This window comes from Podarcis cretensis (genome assembly GCF_951804945.1).
Source record: "Podarcis cretensis genome assembly, chromosome: 10".
NCBI classification, from domain to species: Eukaryota; Metazoa; Chordata; class Lepidosauria; order Squamata; family Lacertidae; genus Podarcis; species Podarcis cretensis.
Genome location: NC_137179.1, coordinates 66,719,424 through 66,738,722, shown reverse-complemented (window position 1 = coordinate 66,738,722; position 19,299 = coordinate 66,719,424). Strand labels below are relative to the sequence as shown.

The window sequence follows — 19,299 nt, the reverse complement described above, 5'->3', positions numbered from 1 at the left end:
TGAATTTAAAGTAGTTCATTTAATAAATTGGGAGCAATTGCAGTGATTAAAAAGCATGAATGGCCCTTGTGGTCTCTTCCAACTCTATGATTCTATGATTCTATGATTTCAGCAAGGAATTACATATTATTGTATAGTGGGATATATTTTCCCCCATGCTGAATTATTGCAGTATTTCAGCTACAAAATGGAAAGTTGCTTTTTACATCAAGGTTTATGTGTGTGCGTGTGATAATTATATAAAATCTGTGTTATCACTTCCCCCATAGCCATGACCCCATGTTGTAGCCGTAACAGTATATGGTCATTCTCTGCAGCAATAGCAAACTCTTCTGGGTGTCTATAGCCCAAACTACACAGGTGTCATTGCCTGCTTGGCTCCACCAGGAACCGAATTTGGCAGCCCCAGGCACAAGAGGAGGAGGAGGAGGAGGAACAGATGACAGAGTAGAAAGCAGCCACTCAGGAATGGCAATCCTCCCCTTGTGACTCTAAATGTCAGAGAGGAGGAAAGAGATCTGCCAGTTGTCTCCATCATCCCTCCTGCAGCGTGCATAGCCTGGTCAGGGAGGGAGGAAGGACTTGGACCAGCCAGAGGAAGAAGAGGTGTCAGAACTGGACTCAGGTGGGTAGGAAATAGCCTTGTTGCTGAGGACCAGATGCCACATTTGTAGGTGGGATCAGATGCACTTTCCATGAGAGAGTGGGTGTATGCTTCCACAGTAGGATGACAGAGTTAGGGTCCTGGGTGTGAGCCCACCTTGGCGGGAGGGGCACCTCAACTTCTGGGACCTCATTGTATCTTCCATTGACCTTCTCAACTGGCACGGAGAGTTAGGTGAGCTTTGTCCTATTGCAATAGCTATAATAAACACTGGGCCCCTAAATCTGGATGCTGGACTTCTTTGGTTTTTCAAAAGGCGGTTGTTCCTCCAACTGGGTAACGAACAAGGTGGTGCAGAGGTGAATTTTTACCACAGTTATGAACCTCTTGCCTTGCTCATGTGCCTTGAAAGCATGACTTCTGGGCCTTGTGCTTGCTGTTGAGCCAGTACCACTGTTAGCCCAAATAAAGATCTCTTCCTTACTTAAAAGTAAAAGTCAGTGCTGTTGCATATTGTGACAAGAGCTGGACAAGAAGTTAAAATGAAATGCAGGAGTGTGTCTCGTGTGCCTCCCTAAACACCCAACACAGACCTCAGTTATGAATCGGTTAGAGAGGGAACCTTCCACTGGTGCCAATTTGATGTCTGCTTTTCTGCATAACACCTGCATTTTCTGCAAGAAAGAAAACCATATCCAAAAGCAGCATGGAAACTGCTTATCAGCCTTCTGAGGCTGCTATCAGCGATGTTGAACGTGTTGCGGTTATCAAAGCATTCATTCAGGTTCATGTTATCATGTTTCTTTTTAGAAGTTCCCATGCCAGCATGCTGTTTGCTGCATATGTGATAAATTTCAGTAAGTGAAGTCATTGTCGTGTGGCTGCTATTTATTTAACTTATTTAATTCAGTATCTTGAAGTGCTTTCACAGTAGAAACCTCAAAAATAAAAACAACTCCCGTATTTACTCGAGTCGAATGCGCCATCGAATCTAGTGTGCATCCTAATTTTTGCAATGTAATTTGGCAAAAAAGGGTGCACATTAGAGATCCCCTAGCCCTACTGACCACCTCAAACTGTCTTGTCTTACAGGAGGGGCTGCCTCCTTTTTTACAGTCCCCGTTCTGCCACCCCTCTGACCCACAGGCTCTTTTGCCGCCTGGGCACACTGAGGACTGGCCACGTGGCTGGCATGCTTGGGCTGCCCAGGCTCAGGTGTCCACCCCAAATGCAGCCCAGCAGCCTCCTGGCCTCCTCTCGCCCGGATTCACCAGTTGCGCAGCCCTCAGCTCCAACTAGTCTGGCCAGGCGGCAGCTGTGCGCGAGGTGGCAAGGCACATGAGCTGAGCAGTGGAGTGGTGCTGCTGCCCGGCCAGAGGAGCGAAATGAGCAGCGTGCCCCCGGCCCAATGACGGCTGGCTAGGAGGGCTCACCTGGCCCTGCACTGCCCATTTGCACCTGGAGGTACCGTATTTACTCGAATGTAATGCTCCATTGAATCTAATGCACACCTTAATGTTCGCAACATAATTTGGCAAAAAATGAGATGTGCATTAGACTCGAGTAAATGCGGTAAAAACCATTCCATTTTTTTGGGGAAAAAAAAAACAGAAAAGCGGCTTCTTAAATAAAAGCCATTTCAAATCCAAGACAGATATAAAGGTAAAGGGACCCCTTGCCATTAGGTCCAGTCATGGCTGACTCTGGGGTTGCGGCGCTCATCTCGCTTTACTGGCCGAGGGAGCCGGCGTACAGCTTCCGGGTCATGTGGCCAGCATGACTAAGCCGCTTCTGGCGAACCAGAACAGCACACGGAAACGCCGTTTACCTTCCCGCCGGAGCGGTACCTATTTATCTACTTGCACTTTGATGTGCTTTCGAACTGCTAGGTTGGCAGGAGCAGGGAACGAGCAACAGGAGCTCACTCCGTCGTGGGGATTCGAACCGCTGACCTTCTGATTGGCAAGTCCTAGGCTCTGTTGTTTAACCCACAGTGCCACCCACGTCCCTAAGACAGATATAGGCTGGGATAAAAATGTGCACCCTTGTTGAAAAAGGACAGTGCTGAAAAGACACCAGAGGTGGCATGTAATGGGGATGCTGGAACGTATTGGCATACTGTGCACCTACCAGACTATTGTTGTACAGTCTTCCATCAGCCTCTTCCACTGTGTCAGATGGCCTCTGTTTTTAATGTTCTCATCAACCTTTGTTCTATGACGAGATCTGTCCAGAATCTGTCAATCTGGTGGATGGAGTGAAGACTGTTTGATATGGATTGATTACGAAGCCAGTCATGGATTGAATGGAACAGCTGCATCACCTGCAAGTACATAGCTGGCGCACTGAGCACATCCAGTAACTGCAAAATAGTTAAGCATGTGACATCAGTTACATGTAGGTTCCAGTTACCAATACATTTAGCATGAATGTGCTTCTGCTATCTCAATGCTAAATCTATAGACAAACAGCTTTCGTTTTTAGCTTATATCAGTCTTTGCATTTCTATAGTTCTGGCTGAACATGGTTTAGTGCTGTATTTTCTCTCTCTTTCAAAATACATGCAAATAGGTATTGTAGGGTCCTAATGTATTATTGTTCTGCATTTTCAGTAAGTAGGTCAGATTATACCTTAGTCTTTGGATGCTCACATTATGTCTCATCTGCTATGCAGTCTTCCCTGAAATTGATCAAGGCTTCTTTCAGTCTCTGCTTGGCTATGGAAATGCGGCCGAGTCGTCGCTGCAGATTTTTCTCAAAGCTGCCACTCTAGCTCTGTCTTACCTTCCCTCTTCTCTCATTTGTTTCACAGCTGCAACACCTCCTCTAGGACAAAAATAAAAATAAATAAATTGCAGTCTGCTCCTTCAGGAGAAAAGTGCAGTTGAATCCCTGCGGTCGTCACAAATAAAATGAATTCACAGATATGGCAGGGAGGAAGTTAAGAAACTAAGGGTGGAAGGAGGAGTTTATTGCACCCAGAAAGGGTGCCATAAAGAAATGGGTGTGCAGCTGATTGTATCGAGGAGGTAAAAAGGAGGTATAAAGAAAAAGGAGGGAGTCACTTTCTGATACCATGTCGGGCAGAAGGGAAGGGATCTAGACTTGTATTAGTATACTTGTTACCATTCACTTGAGAGATGATTTCTGCATGCTGTACTACCAGAACAATAACAGAAGCTAAGATATGACTGGGACACGGTTGGTGCTGTGGTCTAAGCCACAGAGCCTAGGGCAGGGATAGGCAACCTAAGCCCGATTCGCCTTCTCAATCCAGCCCACGGACGGTCTGGGAATCACTGTGTTTTTACATGAGTTGAATGTGTCCTTTTATTTAAAATGCATCTCTGGGTTATTTGTGGGACATAGGAATTCGTTCATTTTTTTTTTTCCAAAATATACTCCGACCCACCACATGGTCTGAGGGACAGTGGACCAGCCCATGGCTGAAAAAGGTTGCTGACCCCTGGCCCTAGGGCTTGCCCATCTGTAGGTCGGTGGTTTGAATCCCTGCGATGGGGTGAGCTCCCGTTGCTCGGTCCCTGCTCCTGCCAACCTAGCAGTTCGAAAGCACGTCAAAGTGCAAGTAGATAAATAGGTACCACTCCGGCGGGAAGGTAAACGGCGTTTTGTGCACTGCTCTGGTTTGTCAGAAGCAGCTTAGTCATGCTGGCCACATGACCCGGAAGCTGTCTGCGGGCAAACGCTGGCTCCCTCGGCCAGTAAAGTGAGATGAGCGCTGCAACCCCAGAGTCGTCCACGACTGGACTTAACAGTCAGGGGTCCCTTTACCCTTACCCTTTAAGATATGACTACACATAGCGAAACTAAAGGTTCTACAAAAACAAGGCTTATACCTTCATGAAAGCTAAAGCTATGTACAGCATATCCAAAATTTGCTTCTTCAATGTCCTGTGTTTTTCTGTTTTTATATTGTCAATCGCCCTGTAATTATCAGATGAAGGGCAGTATGAAAATATAACTAATAGAAACAAACAAAATTTTCTTTTCAAACTGAAATTTAACATTTTGTGGCATCTGAGCATGCACAGATCTCATTGGCCTTTTGGCAGGGGGATTCCCTACTCCCCAGATTCTGTTATTTATTAATTTTTTTTCTGCCAACCTTGGAGTTCCTCCAAGCATACCGAGCAAAATGTTACCCCCATTTCTGTCAGCTCTCACCACCTGAGTTTACCTTTAGAGGAAGTTGTGGTTTTGGGGGGTGTTTGCCCCCCCCCCCAGTTTGCACAAGCATGGAATCCAGCATATCACAGCAAGGTTTCACAGCTCTCAGTTGTGACATAATAGAAGAAGAAGAAGAAGAAGAAGAAGAAGAGGAGGAGGAGGAAGAAGAAAATGGCTTTGCTGGTTCCTTGTTTTTTACACGGACATCTAAGGCTGGAGCTAGGTTAAATTAAAGTTCAGCCATTTCAGGGCATTTGATCACATTTAACTGGCTCATCCTTTCAAGCAGTAAAGGTCAGCTTCTGTTTGTGCTCTAACTGTCCAATAATCTGTGAAAACCACTTTTGTGTGCACTTATTGTTCAGTAACCACATAAGGCAAGTTGCCATGTAACCGAGTTCTTGGCATTTTGTGACAAATATATGAAGTTTGGGCATGGCCCTGAGCAATGGGCTCTTGTTTCAACATGTTTGATCTCTGCAAACGTTAAGTTTAAAGTTAAGGTGTGTGTAGGGTGGCTTGCGGGGAGAGGTGGTGTAGGAAAGGGTTAGCACATATCTCTCTTTTTTTAAAATGATATTTATTAAAGATTTGGAAATTACAGAAAGAAGAAAAGAGTCAAACACAACAAAACAATACAATACAGCACAAAAGCAAAAACACTACATAAATATAACAAATCAAAAAGAAAAACAATTAAAAACACATTCAATACTTTCAATATTATTATCTTTCCTTAACTTGTTTCAGCGACTTCCTCGCACCTCCTTTTTTTTGTATCCCACTTCAATTAGTTGTTTCAGCAAATCCTTTTTATCTTCCTCAATTCTTTGTCCTATAATTTATCTTAACAGGTTCTAACTTTAATTTCCCTTTAATCCCTTTATAATTTATTGTACTTAATTCTTTATAGCATTTCTGCTAAAACCATGTAACTTCATTCCAACATCTTTCTAACATTCCTTAATTTTACAATGTTTCTGTAGATAGTCTTTAAATTTCTTCCAATCTTCTTCCACCGACTCTTCTTCCTTGTTCTCGGATGGGTTAGCACATATTATCTCTGCGGCATCCGCTCATTCACACAATAGGGGCCACCACATGCTGTGAAATCTACAAGTTTTGAGTTTTCGGGTGAATCAGATTAGGGTCTTCTGAGAGTTAAAATGTTGCTCTCTCTGGGAGAAATCCTGAACTCATATGGCAGAGTGAGAATTTGGAGTGTGGGAATCTGTTGGCCACCCTCTACAAACTTTGAATAGCTAAACATAAAAATATATAATTCCTAGGTGCCAGTCAAAAACTTTCCTCTACGCCCATGCCTTTGGCTTTAACTATTCTATAGCCTTTTAGAAATGGATGGGATGTTCTTAATGTATATCCACCCCCCACTCGTTTTAATGTATCTATGTGGGACTTTTTGGTTGTTTGGTGTTTTCTTGTAAGTCGCTTTGGGCAAGATAAGGCAACAAACACATTTAATAAAAAACAATAAAACCCTCCCCAGGTTTACCTGTAGAATATGTAAGGTCTATGTAAGAATAGAGTGCATGGGGAGGGAGTCAGTGATTGCTAGCCATGGAAGGCAAGCTTCCATTCTCAGGAAGCTCATAGGGAACCTTTTTTTAGGAGAGAGGGATTTAGTCCTTTTTTTTTCAGTAAGGGCACAATAGGGTTAACACTCCTCCTCATCCATCACAGTCTCCTTCATCCTCCTTCCCCTACAACTGCTATTCAGTTGTTGTTTTTAAGCCATATATCAACTGAGAATTGCAATTGCACCAGTACAAATCACATCAAACATAGCCCTATGAGCTACCTGAGTTTAGAGCATCACTTTCCAGCTGCTGATATTTGTGCCACTGCTTGAAAAGCATGGACATAGAGGGGCACTTGCCTCCTGGAGAGCCAGTGTGGTGTAGTGGTTAAGAGCGGTAGTCCCGTAATCTGGGGAACCGGGTTTGTGTCTCTGCTCCTCCACATGCAGCTGCTGGGTGACCTTGGGCTAGTCACACTTCTCTGAAGTCTCTCACCTCACAGAGTGTTTGTTGTGGGGGAGGAAGGGAAAGGAGAATGTTAGCCGCTTTGAGACTCCTTCAGGTAGTGATAAAGCGGGATATCAAATCCAAACTCTTCTTCTTCTTCCTGCATTTCTCCATACCTAAGTCTCAGGTTTGGGAACTTCTCATGACTCCTGAAAGTGGCAAGAGCATGATTTGTATAGTGATGCAGTAGGGAGTTCTCTCTGAAGGCAGGAATTTTGTCTGTGTTGGGAACTCTTAACTGATTCTGTTACACCCAATGCAGAGAAACAACAAGAAGTATCCATTGTATTTGAAGGAGATAAAAACAGGGACACAGGTGGCGCTGTGGTGTAAACCACTGAGCCTTGGGCTTGGCGATCAGAAGGTCGGCAGTTTGAATCCCTGCGACGGGGTGAACTCCTGTTGCTCGGTCCCAGCTCCTGCCAACCTAGCAGTTCGAAAGCAAGTAGATAAATAGGCAGGAAGGTAAACGGCATTTCTGTGCGCTGCTATGGTTTCACCAGAAGTGGCTTCGTCATGCTGGCCACATGACCCGGAAAAACTGTCTGCGGACAAACGCCGGCTCCCTTGGCCAGTAAAGCGAGATGAGCACCGCAACCCCAGAGTCGTCCACGACTGGACTTAGCTGTCAGGGGTCCTTCACCTTTATGTTTAAAACCAGAAAAGAGACACATGCTGGGGTACAGTAGACAGCCTCTTCTGTGAGGAGAGAATACTTTGTGTTCACAAATGAGCTGGTCAACAAAATGGGCAAGATGGAGTTAACACAGCTGGCTAATAATTCTCTTTCCCAGGTCATTTCCTTATTCCCCACCCTGCCCAAAGAAAGAAGCAATCCAAAAATTCCCCTTAGGATCCCCCCCCCTTTTAAAAAAAACAACTGTGTCATTCTCCTAAGCGTTGTGTTAGCTTCTCTTCTTGTCGTTGGTAGCCTTTTAGCCAAGTTCATATATTTGACCATGCAGTAAATAATTTAGCGCTAAGTTTTCATTGGTGGCACCCAAAATGTGTGAAGCTCTTCCTGGTGAAATAAAAGAGGTTCCATCAGTATTGGCATTCCACCAGCTCTTGAAGACACACCTGTTTAGGCATGCATCCCCCTGAACTCCAACTTCCTAATTTATTTGTTTCAATAGTTTTTAACTGTCTTGTTTTATTATATATTTTGTGTGGATGTTTTTAATGCTGTGATACAACTGGTTTATTGTGTATTTTAATTATTGATTTTATAGTTGTAAACCACATAGCCGCCATTTTCTCATTTAGGCAATATATAAATATGTAGAACAGAAGGAACAAACCATAGTAGTATTATTAAGTATAATTTTACTTGCCTATGATAGCACTTATTTACCATGTGTTTTGAATCTAGCTCTCCTCAGTTTCCTGCGGTGTTTGTTTGAAGCCTCTTCACTGGAGCTCACAGGATATCAATGCCTATGTTCTACCATTAATCTCATGGCCCTGTTTCTTCCAGGATCTACTTTTAGTTGCAATAATAAAAATTAGTAAGCATTCCAGATTTCCAGGAATTATTTCAAAAACTCAGTTGCGTTCTTGCTGTGTAAAATGGATGAAAAGCCGCTGCAAAGCCGGGAAAAAATTAGAAAAACCAGTTTTCCCATAAGGCCTAGAAACACAACTTTATCTAGCTCCTTTTTGGCTAGGAAATGATTTCTATAAAGTCTGTCTTAACATTAATGCCCCATTCCTGTACCTATTATTCTCTCTAAGGCCTATGAAACTCTTGTATAATCCTTGAGAGATTTGTTAAACTTGAATTGGCTCAAGCTGAAATCTCAAATAAGAATACCGAGAGGCAAGTGTTGTTTGTCCGGACACGTAGTTTATCTTCTACATTTCTGCACTTGATTTGACCGTGATGAAAGCCTCATCATAAAGTAATGCAGTAACAGCATCAGTGTGGCAGAATAGCAGCATGAGTAACCAGCACGACACAGCAGGCGTACAATTGGGCTTGCCAACTCTCTACTGCAACCAGCCTACCTCCGCAGCACGTACAGAAATAAATGAGGTGGTGGTATGTTTGGAGTGGCTCCAGCTATTCAAAATGGGCCGAATTCATGCTCCACTGATGATTCAGGCATGTTACCTTGTCTCTCTCATGTCTTGCTCAATATGTGCCACCATTTCCCCTGAGCATGGATATTTCTTCGCCAGTAAGTGATGCATCACCGCTGATCGCTAAATGAACTGCGCGGTTAAAATAATCTAGCACTTTTCTTCTTCGTTATTTCATTTTGTTTCCAGAGATTCCCTTCAGAGATGGTGCACTTTGCCAATGATTTTGAGCACTCCCCCTTGCTTGAGCCTTAGCAAGTGTGCACACAAACACATTTTTAAATGCACAGAGGCGTCCCTTTGGCAAAAAAAAGGAGAAAGCTTTTAAGGGGGTGGGGGGGTGGGAAGCAAGCTAGAAAATGCTGTATGTAAAATTCCTCCTGGTAGTTAGTTTTTAAAATAATGACTTTCCAGATTTTTTAAGCAGAAAATTACTGGCTATTCAAAACTAAATTGAACAGTTCTGTTCCCAGTTACTTGGAAATCAGCCTGTGTTGGTTTCTAATGGCAAGAATAATTGGTTCAGTGTTCAGACTTGGATGTCTGTATACACAAGACACTCTTTAGATCATACTTCTCTGAATTGTTCTGTCTAGCAGCTGCATACCTCACAGTAAGGCAACAGTAGGTTCATTTTCACTAGTGTTAAACCAATCTAGGCTAAGTGTATGAGACAGTTATATGCAATATTGTTTGTACTTCTTTGCAGCTGGGCATGATGGAAGTAGTTCCCCTGTCATATATATGGCCAGGCACAGTGGCAGGACACTAAAACCAATGCTGCAGAACTCAGTGACAAATTGTGCAAGCTTACAAAGACATACCGTCCATCATTTTTCTGATGAAAATAGGGACGGTCTGTTTGATGATGATGATGATAACAATAATAATAATTTATTTATACCCCACCCGTCTGATTGGGCTGCCCCAGCCACTCTGGGTGGCTTCCAACATATATAAGAACATAATAAAACATTAAACATTTTAAAAAAAAAAACCTTCCCTCTACAGGGCTGCCTTCAGATGTCTTTTAAAGTTTGCATAGTTACTTATCTCCTTGGCTCGGGGTGTGTGTGTTTGTGTGTGTGTGTGTGTGTGTGTGTGTGTGTGTGACATAACTCCATATCCTCCAATGAAAATAAGGGATGTCTTAAAGAAAAGTGGGACTTTCCAGGATCAGATCCAAAACTGGGGTGGCTTCTGTAAATCAGGGCTCTAAGCAAAGGACTATTGATAGGGCTGGGCGATACCTGGTTTTCAACATCGTGATATATCACCAGCTAAACATCACAATAAACTGATATATTGCAAAGTCTGAAATAAGGGTGGATCTGTGTAGAGGCATTGGCTGGCTTCATGGTTTTTCCCGAATCATGATTTTTGCATGGCGCGTGCGTGTACACACACACACACACACACACACACACACACACACACAGGATCTGTGAAGTATTGCCAGGTCAAAAATGATGAAATTGCTATCATGATATGCACTTCGAACCAGTTTTGGATGATATATTGATATATCGCCCAACCCTATTGATAGCAGGTAGGAACAAATGAGTTTTGCTTGGAATTTATGGGGAAAGAGCTTGACAGTCTTCACTCTGCTCACTGGAATCTTTCTGAGATTCACTCTTTTCAAAACCCTTTGTAAGTACACTTTTAATCCTATTTGAGCACCTCTTTCTAACTTGAAGGTTGTGACCTTTAGTATGTAATGAACCTGTAACCTCAAGGGGCGTGTTTAGCTCCCTCCTTTTCTCTAGTTTTCCATCTGGCTTTTTATGATAACTGAGAGAGTTCTATGCCCCAGTTTACAATCTCACTGTTGTTACATTGCGGTTTATATTGAATTTTATTATTGTGATTTCATTGTTCGCATCTTAAGGGTATGGTTGTCACCATGGAGTCTTTTGACCAAAAAGCAGCATAAAGAATAACATTCTCTAAAAACAGCATGCTGAAAAATGGGTTTTCAAAGGTATGGCCAATCAGTGTTTGTACCATGTTACCATTTCATACAGTGTGACAGAGTTCCTAAACGTTTCTGGGAGAGAAGAGACACACTTTTATTTTTTTGAAATTTTCTTCTGTTTCCCAAGACGCAGCAGTCCTGTCTGGACACCTAATTATATTGAAATCATTTTTAGATGTCTTTACGTATTTTAACCGTTTTATCCTGATATGCTTGCTGTCCTGGGCCCCTTTGAGAGGAAGGATGGAATACAAATTGAATTGAATGAATGAACGGATGAACAACCATACACACATCCCAGAATAAGAACTAAATTCAAAGCAAAAGTTTAAAAACACAAAGAACATATTCAGGGAGCAAAAGGCCCATCTCCCTTCTGTTCCTCTTGTAAGCTTTATAAAGTATAAGCCTTGATTCCCAGGGCTTTCCTAGATCTGTTTGGTCCACAGTGGGTGGGGAGAGGTAAGCTAAGGGGCTGGATCCACTTCTGCACCGCTTGTACAGAGGGAATTCTATGAGTGCTGGTTTAGGTTATAGATAATGTGATTTGTTCATGGGTGCTAGGCACGCTAAATTACTGCTTTGCGTGGCCAGGAGCAAAGTCTCCCGTAAACCTTGGCTAGGGTTGACAGCTGCACTCACAAAAACCTGGAAAGAGGAGGTACAATCTCCTGCAAGCCACAGCTGTGTGTGTGTGTATGTGGCATGTTACATCACTGCAGGATAGCTCAGTTGGTAAAGCATGAAACTCTTAATCTCAAGCCCTATGTTGGGCAAAAAGATTCCTGCATTGCAGAGAATTGAATGAGATTACTCTTGTGGTCCCTTACAACTCGTAACATTCTATGATGCTATGATACTATTACTACACATTTGAAGTTTACGGAGGCAGGAGAGAGATTATTTCGACAGCTCAGGAATTTGAAAGTTTCCAAGTAATTCCTGTCAAACCAGCAGCAGGGATGGGGTGAGATTCAGACGGCCTTGAAAATAAGCCACACCATTTCCCAAAGACCCATAAGTGATTCAGGTCATCTCCAAGCCACTATAATGCTCTGCTCCTCTCTAACATGTGCTATTTCGCTTCCAGAGTATACTTCTATAACTCATGGTTGGGATACAGTATGGAGATTTCCACTGCACACTGAAGTATAGGATTGCAGTGTTCTCTTCATTCATCTCTGAAAATTCTAAATGTTTTTATAAACCCAAATCATATCTGTTTTACAAGACGGTCAGATGAAATTGCTGACCTATAACTTTCTATCAGGGCAGCTTAGTTAGTTTCAGAACATCTTCCCCCCTAACATTGTGGTGAGTGCATTCATTTTTGTAAGTGCTGCAGAAGAACTACCTGGTGCATTTTCCCCAATTTCAATATAAAAAGCCCCTTTAGGAAAAGCAGGGGATAATCTAAATAGTGCTGTGTGAACAATTTAGTTGACCTGCCCGACTTAAATAGCCAAGCAATCGTTTTGTTTAGTTGGTAATTCAAGGCTGTCACTGGAGATGCCTCACTTGAAATAAAATTGTTTTCTTTTCTTGTTTCTTTCTTGGGTAGAAACTGAATAACAATGTCAATTATTGTCTTTATCAGTATGTAGCCCCCAGAGAAAATGAAAATCACAGGAGCCCTGTATACTTAGCTACACAATTCAATCAAAGCTGCTGATAAGAGGGCAAATAGAAACAAAACAAAGAAAAAAGCTTTTGGAGTATGAAATGGATAATATGCAATGAGGTGATGGATGCCTTTCTTTGCAGACAAGCTGATGGAAGAGGAACTATTTTCTTTTCTTCTTCTTTTTTGCATCTTGCCCCTTATGGCTGGCTAAATGCTGGTGCATGTAGATTTTGCTATCTTACAACAAAACTGTCAGACTGCTACAGCTGGATTGAAAATAAGCAGAATTATAAATGTGTGTTGCTTTGTCATTAGGTTGTAAACAAATTAGATTTCGAATTCCTTCCAGAAATGGAGTTTTTAACAGATTGTCTATTGTTGTAAGCTCTGGTTGACTCTTGCAGGCGTAACAAAATGGAATGATCTTTACACAGAATAGCTAATTACTTCATGTCTCTGGGCACATGGGTAAAAGAGGCCCATGCATTTTCACAGAAATCCACTCCCTACTACCCCCAATATTATTTATTTATTTATTTATTTATTTATTACCCTAACCCTAACCCTAACCCTAACCCTAACCCTAACCACTCTGGGTGGCTTCCAGCAGAATATTAAAATGCAATGATTCATCCAGTATTAAAAGCTTCCCTAAACAGGGCTGCCTTCAGATGTCTTCTAAAAGTCCGATGGGACGGTGTTCCACAGGGTGGGCGCCACCACCGAAAAGGCCCTCTGCCTGGTTCCCTGTACTTTCATTTCTCGCAGTGAGGGAACCGCCAGGAGGCCCTCAGTGCTGGACCGAGGCAGTTTAGGACTTTGAAGGTGAGCACCAACACTTTGAATTGTGCCCGGAAATGTACTGGGAGCCAGTAGGTTTTTAAGGATCGGTGTTATATGGTCTCACTGGCCACTCCCAATCACCGAACTAGCTGCCGCATTGGAGGACTGCGTTAGGCATAGGGAATATGTTCTTGGCTGCATAAATTTTCTTTTTCTGCCTTCTGCCATGGTCAACACAATCATGACGTATATTCTGCTTGTCACCACTAGAACTGTTGAAGCCTTAGAGATGTCATCAGGATGGTTGGTGTACTGATCAGCTGTTCGGTGTGATGCCTGCACTCCATTTTCTTTCCAGATCACTGAGATCTGTTCAGCATTTAATGAACCTTTGATCAGCATGGGGGCCTTTTTAATTTTGGGATTTTTGTGGCTTGCTGTGGCAACCTCCTTTGGGTTCCATTGACCTCTTTGAAATATGCTGGATTCATTTCAGTTACTCTGTCTAGCACTCATTCCACAGTTGTAAGAAATCAATCCTTTAAAGTGGTCAAACTATTACACCCCAGCTTCACCCCAAGTTACAATACATAATCTCCTATATCCCTCTGTGCAGTTTTACTGAAGCCTAAACCAAGATTGTGTATCCCAAAGGTTACCTAATCACGTTTCCATGCTGTTTGTGGGTGCTATGCTATCACTGTTACATTAAATGACCTGTATGGATATATTGGATTCTTAATTTCTCAGTAACCGAAATATATACCGTATTTTTCGCTCTATAAGACACACCAGACCACAAGACGCACCTAGTTTTTGGAGGAGGAAAACAAGAAAAAAAATATTCTGAATCTCAGAAGCCAGAACAGCAAGTGAAAGCAGCAATCCCTCTTGCTGTTCTGGCTTCTGTGATAGCAACGCAGCCTGCATTTGCTCCATAAGACGCACACACATTTCCCCTTACTTTTTAGGAGGGGAAAAGTGAGTCTTATAGAGCAAAAAAATACGGTATTTCACCCTTACTCGGCACCATGTTTAGTTGAAAGCTCAGTTCAGCTTTATCTCCGCTCCTTTTTAAATGTTACTAGTCCTGATCAGTTCAAAACGAAAACAGTTGAAAAGAGAGCTGCTGGCAGGCCAGCCATCGTGTTAGAGAAAGAGACAAAGACAGAAGTGCCAGAATGGTCTAGCATAAATGTGGGGTCTTTGAAATGGTGTATGAATCTTTGTCTGGGGCTGTGAAGTTTCATGGTCAGGACTTGGATACCTCCCTATACCCGAGGTGTCAGGGCATTTACAACATAAAATTACAATACAGTGGTACCTCAGGTTACATACGCTTCAGGTTACAGACGCTTCAGGTTACAGACTCCGCTAACCCAGAAATAGTACCTTGGGTTAAGAACTTTGCTTCAGGATGAGAACAGATATCGCACGGCGGTGGCGGGAGGCCCCATTGCCTAAAGTGGTACCTCAGGTTAAGAACAGTTTCAGGTTAAGAACAGACCTCCGGAACGAATTAAGTACTTAACCCGAGGTACCATTGTATAAAAAGGGACCACAAGCAGGAATCGTTTGACCAATATAGGGCTTCAACCCATGATCTCATGCTGCATATTCCACCTTTCCATCTAAAGAGCTCAAAGTGGCATACATATTTCTCCTCCCTATTTTATTCTTACCACGACCTTGTGAGGCAGATGCGGCTGAGACACAGTGTGTTGCCCCAAGGCCCCAAGCTTCATGGCCGAGTGGAGATTTGAACTCTGAGCTCCCAGGTTATAGTCCAGCACTCTAACCACTACTCCACTCTGTCTTCCTATAATGGTAGAGAATCTTGTTGGTTTCCTACCCTGTCAGGTAACAAGAAACCTATTAGGCCTCTGTAATTAGGACTCGTAATCTGGTGAACCGGGTTTGATTCCCAGCTCCTCCACCTGCAGCTGCTGGGCTAGTCACACTTCTCTGAAGTCTCTCAGCCCCACTCACCTCACAGACTGTTTGTTGTGGGGGAAAGGAGATAGTTAGCTGCTTTGAGACTCCTTAGAGTAGTGACAAAGCGGGATATCAAATCCAAACTCCTTCTCCTCCTCTTCTTCTTCTTCTTCATTTCGTGAACCCGATACTACTTTATGCTTTCAAAGATGTACAAACAAACATTCTTTATTTCAGTCCAAAGACCCACAAAAACAGTTTTGAAAACAAAATACAGCAGGAATACTGAGAAAACACTATGTTTTATCCAGAGCATGTTGATTTCTAATTCTTACTACCTCCGGAAGAAATTTTGTCACGGCCAGGGTAATGTCATTTGTCTTGTCTTTGAGAATGTACATTTCCCCCATGTGACTTGACTAGGCTTTTCTGGCAATGCTCTTGCAAGACTTTTGCTAAGAACGGGGAGTGAAGATAAAAAAATATTCTGCAGATGGATTCCTATTAGATAAAATGGAGATCCATCTAAGATTATTTTTCAAAATACATTGCACAGTGCCCTGAAAATATGCGGCTTTGTATGTGATTTGACGTATAAAAAGGGAGAAGAAGAAAAAAACACCACCCGTCCAATTGTTAGCTTATTTTCTGCATCCTTTCATGAAACTGCTTCCCCTGGAAAATATGAAATTAATCACATGGAAAATATATCTCCCTATGTTATCAAAAGATTAATGGAAGATTGTTCTGTCAAAGTGTCACCTTTTCAGTTTCATCTTGTTGAAAACTGTCATCCCTAGTTGACCAATTTTAAATGCTGGCAGTGGAGTCCAATATAACTATCACTTATTTTCTATTTTTAGAGGCTGGTTCTTCCACAACTTGACAAGGTTTCTCTCTCTCTCTCTCTCTCCCCCCCCCCCCCGGACTAATAACAGAATTGTCAAAGAAATCAGCTATAAAAGACGACATTTGCTGATTCGTTCAGGGTTGAAGCATGGTATGTTTCTGGATCCACATCTGTGAGATCAGAGATAATTTCGAGGGAGATGAATAAAAGAAGTCATACCACACTGTTCCAGCTTTGAATATTGAAATGTTCTCAGGGTGGTGACATTTTAAAAGGCATTGCAGGTGTGCTACATAAAAACAGGAAAAATAGTTTTTGTGTGAAAACGAAGTATTGCCATTCAATCTGATGCAATGGCATAGAAAATTTGGTTTTTACGATGTGTTCTGCATGTGTGTGTGTGTCACATATCTGCTTTAAGATCTAGCTATTCTCATTGGTGTGTGGACTGACCTTTTTTGTCTAAACACAGTTTAATCTTTTCTATGAATCATGCTTGTGTTCTGTTTGATCTATTGGTTGAAAGGTCAGGGAATGTGAGAGAAAGGTTAAAAATAAGATAAGAATGTTCCTTTTATAGGCAATTGGCTTGCAAGAAACTCACAGACTCCATTGAAGGATCTAAAAATATAGGGAGGAAAAATAATCCCTGAATTTTTGGTCTTTCTAGTTGTCACCAAGAAAAGTAAGAAAGTTCAGCATTAAATCAGACTACCGAGATTTAATAAGCTGGATCTTGAGTCATTCAGCATATATTGATTGTTTTCTTGTAAGCAGTAAATGGAGAGAGGAATTAGACCTGTTAAATGGCCAGGTGGAGTTCGTAAGTGACACTGATTTATGGCATATCTAGAATGTGTGGCTCCAGATTCACCCAATTCAACTTATCACTGGCATTTTGAAGTATTTCATGAATATACATTGGATTTCCACTGAAAGCTTTTTGCACACACATTTATAGATCTATACTCATTGTTACTGCTAGTATCCTATGGTGTTAAAGAGCCCATTTTAATATTAAATTATAGGTGCAATGTGTATAATATTTACCATAGTGCTGATGTATCCGATGTCCTAAATAATGTGTACATTCCTGTTATTTCCATAAGCTGTCAAGGGCCAGAATTAGCTTTCCATAGCTCATGAGATTACTAGCTGTTCCTATTCCAGCTGTCGTCGAACTCCAATAGAGCATAAGTGGTGTGTTTTGAGCAACTAACACAAAATCAAAGCTGTGAAGAAATGCCAAACGGTAACAATTTTAACAATAGAATGATAGATTTGTTTATCTAAAGGCATGGGAAGACAAAGGTAAATGGAGCCCATACTCTCACTTCCACCACATGTAATAGGAATATTTGTGCATATTTCATGCTGTTCTATTCAGCTGATAGGATAATAGGAATGTGGTCTATGGCTGTCAGGGACTGGACTGAGGAGGAATGGTGAAGACCGCCACCCCCTCCTTTTCAACGTTCCAGGAAGACAATATAGATTTGCAGAAGGTCATGGCTCTGGCAGAAGAGGGGCAAAGCTGGGAGCTAATGGGAGAAGAGAAGCAGAGCCAGAGCAGCTGGCTGACACACTATCACTAGAAAGCATTCTCTCAGAACCCAGCAAGCAGTGAAAGTAGGAGAGCAGAGAGATAAGAGGCAAATGGCCTTAAGGTCCACCGTAAGGGGGCTGGTGCTGTTGAGGATTGAGAAGGGAAGGAGGTGGTGGAGCTTACTCAGAGCAACACTCGGAGAGGCAGCATTTCTAAGCCTTTCTCTGTGAATATTGCATAAAAGACTTGGTAAGAGCTTCTTGTCTATCAGTTACTGGCAGCCCGCTGTGGGGAGGACGGATCGGATTCCCGGAAGCCAGACACTGGCTGCATCATGAAATGTAGATTACATGGTTGAAATTAGGGATGGATAAACTAGTTTTTCTGACGTACCTTCTTTTCATAGGTGTTCACTTGTACAGTGGTACCTCGGGTTACATACTCTTCAGGTTACAGACTCCGCTAACCCAGAAATAATGCTTCAGGTTAAGAAATTTGCTTCAGGATGAGAACAGAAATCGTGTTCCAGCGGCATGGCAGCAGCAGGAGGCCCCATTAGCTAAAGTGGTGCTTCAGGTTAAGAACAGTTTCAGGTTAAGTACGGACCTCCAGAACGAATTAAGTACTTAACCCAAGGTACCACTGTAAATCCATTAATGTCTGCTTTCACATTGTGTATTCTTTAATGAGACATGGACATTGTATTTTAAAAAGTGTATTTGAATTTGTTTAGCTTGAAAGCATTTTAAAACACATTTTGATGCATTTTTGAAGCAAGAAAGGTGTTGGAAAATTCAGACAAGTGTGAAATCCAATGGTTTTGTTTCCAATCCAAATATTAGTGCAGGATCTCTGGATCAGGTCAGTTCATATTGGAATTTCCAAAGCTCAAACATGCCTGCGGTTTTTCTGGCTCTTGAGTTGTAGCGGTCATAGAATCATAGAATTCTAAAGTTAGAAGGGACCCTGAGGATCATCTAGTCCAACCCGTTGCAATGCAGCTGTCCCATCCCGGGATCGAACTTGCAGGCTTGGCATCGTCAGCACCATGCTCTAACCAACTAAAAGGACCCATTCATTATTTGTTATTTTCAAGCCTTTTGGATGGGAAATGGTGGCAAAAATAAGCTCTGGGAAATACAAACACAATTAAAATTGAGATAAAGTATCTTATACCTCTTAATAAGTATCTTGACCTTTGCCCCATCTGCACTATACATTTAAAGCAGTATCATTCACTTTAAACAACCCCAAAGAATCCTGGGAACTGTAATTGTTACTTGAACTCATTATTTGGAATATTCCTATTTTGTAGCAGCTATGCACATTGAAGGGTTAATATGATGGCTGTGTGTTTGCCAAAGTTATACCGTTGCTTCTTTCTTGCAGCAATGTGGATTGCAATGTATACAAGCATTTTTAAAAACAGACTGAAGGGGCCAGAGTTCCCTGTCGTAGATTGTTGAAGCCATGACTGATGCAAGATTAAAGGCGTATATTCACTTTGTTCTACTCCTTAGCTGCCTTAGAAAACACCTTTCCAGTAAATATCATTCACCTGTACTGGAGAAAATGAGAGATGGGATCTGCAATGAAGATACTTAGATTAAACCTGGGTATTCATGAAATGAACAAATAACAAGAAAGGCGTATGCACAAATCTA

At 42.1% G+C, this 19,299-nt stretch overlaps 1 protein-coding gene and 1 long non-coding RNA gene across 2 annotated transcripts in view; both read left to right on the top strand.

The window, feature by feature from the left end:
• Positions 1-19,299, top strand: part of LOC307226021 — a 242,783-nt gene that overhangs the window by 175,897 nt on the left and 47,587 nt on the right. The window lies entirely within an intron of this gene.
• The window catches only part of TBC1D22A (TBC1 domain family member 22A), a 121,256-nt gene that overhangs the window by 97,601 nt on the left and 4,356 nt on the right, over positions 1-19,299 (top strand). The window lies entirely within an intron of this gene.